Genomic DNA, 8,427 nt, shown 5'->3' on the forward strand with positions numbered 1-8,427 from the left:
GTATATTGTATATACATATATAAGTGTATATATACTTATAAATATATATAGTATATATTACATATATGTACTGTAGATATACACACAACTTGTATATAAAATATAACTTAAAATCTTTCTAAATAAATATAAACATTTTATCTATCTGTGGTTTTGCCTGTGAGTCTCCGGTCACTAGACCCATGGAAACAAGGCGTTGGGTGTCTCGTGTATTGCTGTATTTTTAGCTCTTGGGAGGAGTGCTGTGAGTACTTACTGAATACATCGGAGGACTGGTTGAATGAATGAGTGGATGAATGAATGACAGAATAGTTCCTTGCTCTCTAAGGCACTAAGGATGGGGATGTAGCAGGGAGGGAAGGTCAGGCAGGATCAGGGCCAGTTGGTTCCATTGTCAGAAGCCCAGCACCAACGCTGGTGCAATGTAAGTGCTCCCAAAACAGTCATTAAATACATGAATTCATGTAACCCACTTGGCTATGGCATCCACCCCGTTATGGCAACTGTGTTTGCAAACCCAGTTAAGAATCATCCTAAAGAAGGATCACAAATCCAAAACAGCTCAGAGGAAAGGGCACCTTCCTGCCCTTTCTCCCTCTTCAACCAGAGAGCGTAAGTGCCCAGCTGCCAGGAGGCACAGCCCCTTTGAATCTGACCATGTCACCCAGGAAGCTTGCGTTCAAATTTTGGGACATTTCTAAAGCTCTCAGATGTTCTGCTGATGCTAAAATCTAGAGGTCTCCAGGGGCTCCAAGGGTTTACATGTGATATATTAGAAAATGTTCCACCATGGGAAGAAAGTGTGTTCTGCCCAGACTCCTGCCTGCCACACCCCCTCCCCCACTCCCACCGCCCACCACCCACCATCCTGGTTTACCATTTGATACTTTCGGGTTGCCCAGGGACTACAGAGAAACTGGAGAGATTTTATTTTACATCCTACAGCTGTTGCAAAGCTGGAGAAACCCCACATATTTAAAATAGTGAAATGGTTTCCAGGCTGAGAATATTTCTTCGTCAGCATTTGAAGATCTGGAGCCTGCTATTCAGTCGACCCATCTCTGAAAAATACAATAAAAAAATAAAACGTGAAGGTTTTCATCCTATACCGGTTGCCCCTGAGTACTTAAGAACAATTTAAGGACAGCATGGTGACTGTGATTAGTAATGCTGAATTGCATATTGGGAAATTGCTCAGAAGTAGATCGTAAAAGCCCTCATCACAAGAAAAACAATACTTTGTAACGAGGTATGAAGACAGATGTTAAGTAGACTTACTAGGGTGATCATTTTGCAATATATAAAAATAACAAATCATTATGTTGCACACCTGAAACTAACATAATGTTCTATGTCAATTATACCTCCTCAATTAAGAAAAACCCCAAATGTGGGGAAGCCAATGAGAAATAAAGAGCAATTTAGGCTGAATATATATATTTTGTGTTTTCACCTGCTTTCCAAAACTCTCCAACCAGAGAGGTGGGGAGGCTCGGTTCTTCAGCTGGGACGTACCTCCTTAGTGAGAGGAAGGGCCTGAGAATTGGTCAAGTCCCTTGGTGCTGTCCCTGGGCTGGCCCTCAGTCCGCCCCCCAAAGAAACAAGAGTCTAAACACTTTGAGAGAAGGCGATTTCACAGTCTCTCTGGGAGTCCTCTTTCATGGTCCAATAAGCCCTCGCAGTCAGGAAGTCGTTTCTTGGTCTGACCTACGGCTCTTATGCTGCATTAAACCGTGTTGATCTTAAAGACTCCGGGTTTCCTGGATGGCACCTATCTCGGACTTTCCTGGGGCCCATGAAGGTAAATGAGCCGCCTTTAAAGGGGCATTTTAGAGGAAATCTGTCTTCCACTGTTGAATGGCTGGAGTGTTCCTGCTGCTGGAGCCTTTGATGATTTCCTTGCGCTCCAAACTGCCTGCCCCACAGCGGGGAGGCTGCCCCCGGCTTCCGCAGAGTCTAGTCGGGTCCCAGGGGTGGTCTCTGAGGTGAGGTGCAGAGGAGGGTTGATACACTGTATTCCAGTCTTCACTCCTCCTCAGGGGCCAGTGCTGAGAGTATTCTTAACTTCAGTCTGTAATTGCTTTACTCACCTACTGGCTCCATCTCGTCCTTCACACGCCTCTTTGGGATACCCCACCACAGAGGGGTCTCCATGGAGACCCTGCCTCCAGGATGTACTGAGCAGTGTCCTTGTGGAACCCTATCTTAACCAGTCCAAGCACCATTGGTTCTCCTGTCCAGTTTTGAAGGACGCTTCTCGGCCCGAAAACCTTTGCATTGCGGCTGCGTGTAGTGGATGGGCAACAGATATTTGTGAATGGAGGTGTTAATGAATGAATGGGGTAGTGCCTTACCGTGTACCAGACTAGACATGTTGGCATTTTGGGTTTTCAGTTGCTTCCCTGTTTAGCAGTGGGTTGTTTTTTTTTTTTGACCTCCCACTAACTGAGATCACAAAGCACATTTAGTACGTAGAGAATTTGCCAGTAACCCAGGACAGGGAAGACCCAGCTGGGAATCCGGGAAAGAGTTTGACCAAATTTTGGCTTCGGCACTCAGCCATGAACCAGGCAGGACAGAGGCTGAGGAGACAAAACCACTTCTTGTATTGGTGGCATACGCTCCGAGGTGCTTTTATGACTCTACCTTCGGGATCCGGTAAACTCTTCTTTCTACACTTCCCTGAGCCCCCCCACCTCTGCCTCAAGTCTAACAAAGCTAAACTGAGGAGAGCAGTGTCAAGTTCAAGGTCCTCTGAACTGAGAGGTCAGCTTACTTTCCTGGAATTCCTAATAAGGGATATGCTATAAATACTAAGTCTGCATCTCCTTGTCCTCCCCTGACAAGGCAGCCCCCAGAGCTTGGAAACCTGGCTTCTAGAAGAAAATGTAATAATGTAAACTATTGGACTGGGGGCGGGGGCGGGTTTGACCCTGTTTTATAGGGGTCATGAATCGGCAATGAGTTTGGTAACTGATTGTCCCAAGAGTCAAATCCCACTCCATGAGGTAAAAGGGCATTTCAACAAAAGAAGCTTGTCTCTTTCGTATTTCTGTTAGTAACATCACTCTCTCTCCCTGACACATACTCTGCTCCTCCAGACCAGCAGGGACACTGCAGCTTTTTGCTCATGAAGCCCACGGCTAACCGGTGGGTGACCCTCTCCCAAGCCTCCCGTGGAAGCACCGGGGACCTAAGCTCTCCAACACCCTCAAAAACCAAACCTCCACATTGGCCCTGTGGTCAGACCAAATAACACCCCCAAAGTCACCAGAGTACAAACAGTGAACCAGTGAATGAACAAGTCAAAGAACTAGTGAAATAGTACTTCTTCCTTCTTGCTCTCTAGTTAAGGGAGCTAATTAATTTTTTTTTTTAAGATTTTATTTATTTGACAGAGAGAGACACAGCGAGAGAGGGAACACAAGCAGGGAGAGTGGGAGAGGGAGAAGCAGGCTTCTGGTGGAGGGGGGAGCCCGATGCGGGGCTTGATCCCAGGACCCTGGGATCACGACCCGAGCCAAAGCAGACGCTTAACAACTGAACCACCCAGGCGTCCTGGGAGCTAATTAATTAATGGTTCGCCTCACCTCAGCTTTTTGCAGCTTGAAAAACAAAATAAACAACAGTAAGGTAAATCTTGACTTTCTCCTTCTTGGAAGGTGCTTTAAACTCCTTTGTCCCCTACTCTGACTCTCTTTCCCGAGAAATAGCACGCTGTTCTTGGGATGCGATACCCTTTCTTGAAGTTCACATGAGCTCCGACAGGTCTTCTTTTTAAATCTCAGGTTTGTTACTGAGTTCTCAGGCCTGTGGGAAGCTGTCTTCACTGTAGGAAATGTTCTCCATCTAACTTTTACCCCGCTTACTGTATGTACTTGATGGTCCGGAGGGAAAAGTGTTATCTTGCTTAACAAACTAGCATGCATCTTTTAACGGCTTCCTTTGAAGAAGCCATGCGGTGTTGGGCGGAATCATAAAGGAGAGAGGGCCAAGTCAGAGCCAGGAGGATGAGACAATATTTAACCTTTCAGCAGGACTGGAGCCTGAGTAGGGCCTAAGGTATGAGGTCCCTTTCAGGTGGAAGATTCAGGATTTCACTCAGACCATTCATTCATTTATTCATTATCTATCCATCTATTCATCCACCCATCCATCCAACCACCCACCCATCCATCCATCCATCCATCCATCCATCCATCTATCCATCCATCCATTTATCATTCCATTTATTAAAAGCATATCCCATGCAACATATTTTCCAGGCCCTGGAAACATAGTGAACAAATCTGACAAAATTTCCTGCCTTCATGGAGCTTACATTCATTACATTTCACAAATACATGAAATATATCATGAGGAGACAAGACAGGAGAGGTCAATGGAGTGGGAAAGCTGCAATTTTATATAGGGTGGCCTGGGGCAATGGGGACCATTGAAGTGAATGAAAAATATATGTCAGGGAAGCCCCTTTACATGGGACCAGGCATAAGTTGGTATGGTCTAGTCAGTCCCTTCTAGAAGTAGAAGGGATTGTACAGAAATAATAATTCCTATAGAGATTTTCACACCAAATTTAAGCACTCATCTGACTTTGCACACACTTGGAGAGTGCTTTCTAGCTTCTCCTCTATGTCTTCCACTAAGCTGAAGCTCTTCTGAGCAAAGAGAATATCTCCTGCATCCTTTCACCTGCACAAAAAGACTCCTAGAAAAACTGAAGGTGTGAGGAGAGATAGAGAGAGAAGGAAAGAAAGAGAGAAATCTCCAAAAGAATTGCGGATGTAGCTTTTGGTGTGAAAATTGAATAGAATAAAAATCACAGAAAACTTACAAAGGTTCTGAGAGAGCTTATTGCCAAAACTGCCACCAGACTGACCTAAGAGAAAATGAGACTGTTGGAGATGTAAACGAGTTTCTGGGTCCCCACTTTTCTTCAGGCAGGAAGCAGACTGGCCATGCTGCTCTCTACTAAGAAGGACATGGTCCCCAGTGGAAGCTTCAGAAGCTCCCAAGGCTGATGGAAAGGGAGGACCTCCAGAAGGCAGAGTCAGGGTCCTCATAGAAGAAAGGACTAGGGAGCTGGTCCGAGAATGTAGAACAGGGTCCAAATCAAAGAACATCCTCTACTCCCAGATGACTCCCATTTCATAGGGGAATGTTTTTGCAGTGATTATGTCTCTGTTCCACCACTGTATGTTGAGAGTACATGGGGGGAAGCAACTTGTCTTTTTGATTTTTAGGTCTCTGGATCAAGAGGAGCCTCCGTGAGATCTGATGTAGGTCATGAGTTTCTGGATCTCCAGCTCAGTGTCAGGACTGGATACAATTTTTGGAGTGTCTTAGGGCTGGAGTAAGTGTATTTTGCATGTGGGAAAGGATATTTGTGACCAAAAGGGCAGAGGGTGGGCATTTTCTGTAACTATTCATTCCCTCCCCTTTTTGTCCATCTCCATGGGGTAAGTGTACTTGACTTTGACTTTGGGCTTTGTTATTTTACTTGTTTTGGCAAATGAGATATGAATGGATGTGACATGAGCAGGGACTTGAAATGTGCCTGGGCTGTCGAGCTTGCTGTCTTGCATTTCTGTCATGCCATGAGAAAAAACATGACATGGGCCCAGGAGAATGAGAGAGATGTGGGGCAGTGCTGCCCCAGGTGACCTGCAGACATGTAGCCTGACACAACATCACCCCAACTGACCTTCCTGCATTCGGGTGAGAAACACTTATTGTCACATGCCACCATTCTATTTGTGGTTGTTACACAGCAGGAGCTGACTGAGACAACCCACAATAGCAACCCAGAGCCCCAAGGCGTCCTGAAAGGTAGGAAGTGAGCCAATACATGCCTAACAAATAGGGTGTGGGTCAGTGCCAACAGAGAGGAGAAATGTTACTATCCTTGAGAGGAGCTGAGAAAGTTCTCCCTCCTGCTTTGAAAACTGCATCGGTAGTAGTGGGTCCCGGCAAGGCAGGAGGCTGAACAGAAGCAAATGCACCTCAAAGTCTCCCATGCTGGTCAAAAGAAAGGAATAAAGAGTCGGTTGAGGTTGTGGGTGAGGCGAATGGGTTTATAGACTGTGGCTGCCCAGGAATCTTAGTGCATATATACAGTGTACATACTTAGTGTTTGATATATTTGTTATACAGTCATTTTCTGATAATTAAACTTCTTAATATAACTTTGTGGTAAGAGTGCTTTTCCCACATTCCAGAGATTACCAGGAGTCTGATTTTTTTTTTTTTAATCTTGTTGTATTGTATGTATTTTTAGAAGGAAGTAGAGTAAAAATAAATAGATTAACCAGGAGTGCTGGGAAAGGGGGTTGGGTGGGAAAGAAAAAAAATGCCATTCAGAAATAGACCATGAAACTAATTACCTGGATAAACCAATGGAAACAAATTTATTGTTTGAGACAGGGGTCATAAACTCAAATGCCTTAGGGGTCAGTCAGGTGACAGAAACAAGGGAAGCAGGCCTGGTGGGGACTTGTGGTGATAGGGAGAGGCAGGAACCCGGCATGCTCTGAGTTGATTCCCTCCAACTGTTGCCATGTGGGGATGGGGCCTAGTGTTGCCAAATCTCAGTGTTTCTGAGAAGCAAGGCTGCTGTGGGTGCTCATGCAGGTTGTAAACTGCACAAGAGTGCTCAGCTGATAGGGCAACTGGAGACTGAAATATAGTCCAAGCTCCGCTTAACAAGCCCTGGGCCAGGACACGGGACTTGGGGAGCAGAGGTGGGTTGGATTTCAGCCCCCAATCGCCCCCTTCGGCTGACCTGTGTGTAGTGCAGAATCATATAGGGTGGCCCCAGGGTGGAATATCCTGCTTCCCATTGTGGAACTCCTCCCTGTCCATGGCAGTTGGGGCACAGGTGCCCTTCCTGGGTTCAGACAGTTAGATGCTCCTTCCCAGGGCCTGGAGTCTTGTGTGCGTGACAGTAGTACAGAGGTGGAGAAATTCCATGGGGTGGCATCAGCTGTGTTTTGGTGTATTTGACTGGTGATGGATACAGCACTTCAGAGAACACTGAACTGCCAGACAAAATCCACTGGCATATAATTGAGCCAGCGGGTCTCCAGCTAGCCACCTTGGGATTGCTTCCTCCAAGTACAGAAGGCAGACTGAGTACAATTACTTGTTCTTAGGAACCTTTGTACGTGTGTAGGTTTCTGCTTTGGGAAAGTCCCCTAAATTGTGTGCTTCGCCACAGTGGGGTGTCCTTCCTGGGCGTCACAGGACTGGGCAGTAAGGTTTGTACTTGGTCCTACTCTACTAGAGCGAATGAGCTCTGTGATCTCGGTCAAGTTTTGGTCATACTGACCCTCGCCTTCCGCATCTATAATGCTGAATTTGAATGCTGGTGCCCGTTATCTCCCAGGGATATTTGTGAGCATCAAGTCCAATGAGATGATGCCTGAGAAAGCGCTCTGCCAACTCCGACCTGGCGTGTAAGCATCGGGTATCATACAGCTGCTGAAACATGAGGACTCATGGTGCTGAGGTTTTAAGCAGAGAGGGAGCAGGCCACTTGATTATTACCAAATTCCTGACAAAAGGACGTTGCACGGCATCCCTGGGCTGCTCGCCTGGGTCACTGCCACAAGCCTGTACCTTTCTTTCCCACTTCAATATGTATTTGTATTATGCCTTCACCTTATTTTACTTGATGCTCACAGTAGTCCTTCCTATTTGCTGTTGAGGAAACAGGCTCAGAGCCTAAGGTTATGCCGCTGGCAAGGAGCAGAACCAGGGAGTGAATTCAGGTCCTTCCACTTGTAGTTTGCGGGCTCCCTAGTAGTCGCCTGGGGCCGTCAGAGGCCAACCAGGAGCTCCACAGCACCGTCAGTGATAGGAAGGACTCAGGGCTCTGGAGGGGATCAGCTGGAATCTCTTCTCTCCATCTTCTGGAAACAGCAGCCTCCACCCCCAACTTTTGGGGAACTGCCTCCTTCTCTATTGAACGTCCTTCCATGTGAAACTGCTTCTTCACATCTGAGAGGGGCCTGCAAGTTAATCTAGGCTAAGGAGACACATGCTCCCAAGCATTTGACTCTTAAAAGGTGACACATGTGGAAGGAAGGAAGTTGCACTTGGGTCATCCCAAGGCCAAACCTTGCACCATGGTTCGCAAGCTTGAGTAAGCACCAGAATCACCCAGAAGGCTTCTTAAAACAGATTGCTGGGCCCACCTTTACAGTATCTGATTCAGAAGGTCTGGGACAGGGCCTGAGAATTTGCATTGCTAGCAAGTTCCCAGGGGCTGCAGCAGCTCAGGGGACCGGAGTCAGAGGTTCTCAACCAGGGGTGATTTTGCTCCCCGGGGGACATTCGGCAATGTCTGGAGAGATGTTTTTGATTTTCACCCTTGGAGGGTTGGGGCTAGCATCTAGTGGGTAGTGGTTAGGGATCCTGCTAAACATC

Source organism: Zalophus californianus, chromosome 16, assembly GCF_009762305.2.
Source record: "Zalophus californianus isolate mZalCal1 chromosome 16, mZalCal1.pri.v2, whole genome shotgun sequence".
In the NCBI taxonomy this organism is placed as follows: domain Eukaryota; kingdom Metazoa; phylum Chordata; class Mammalia; order Carnivora; family Otariidae; genus Zalophus; species Zalophus californianus.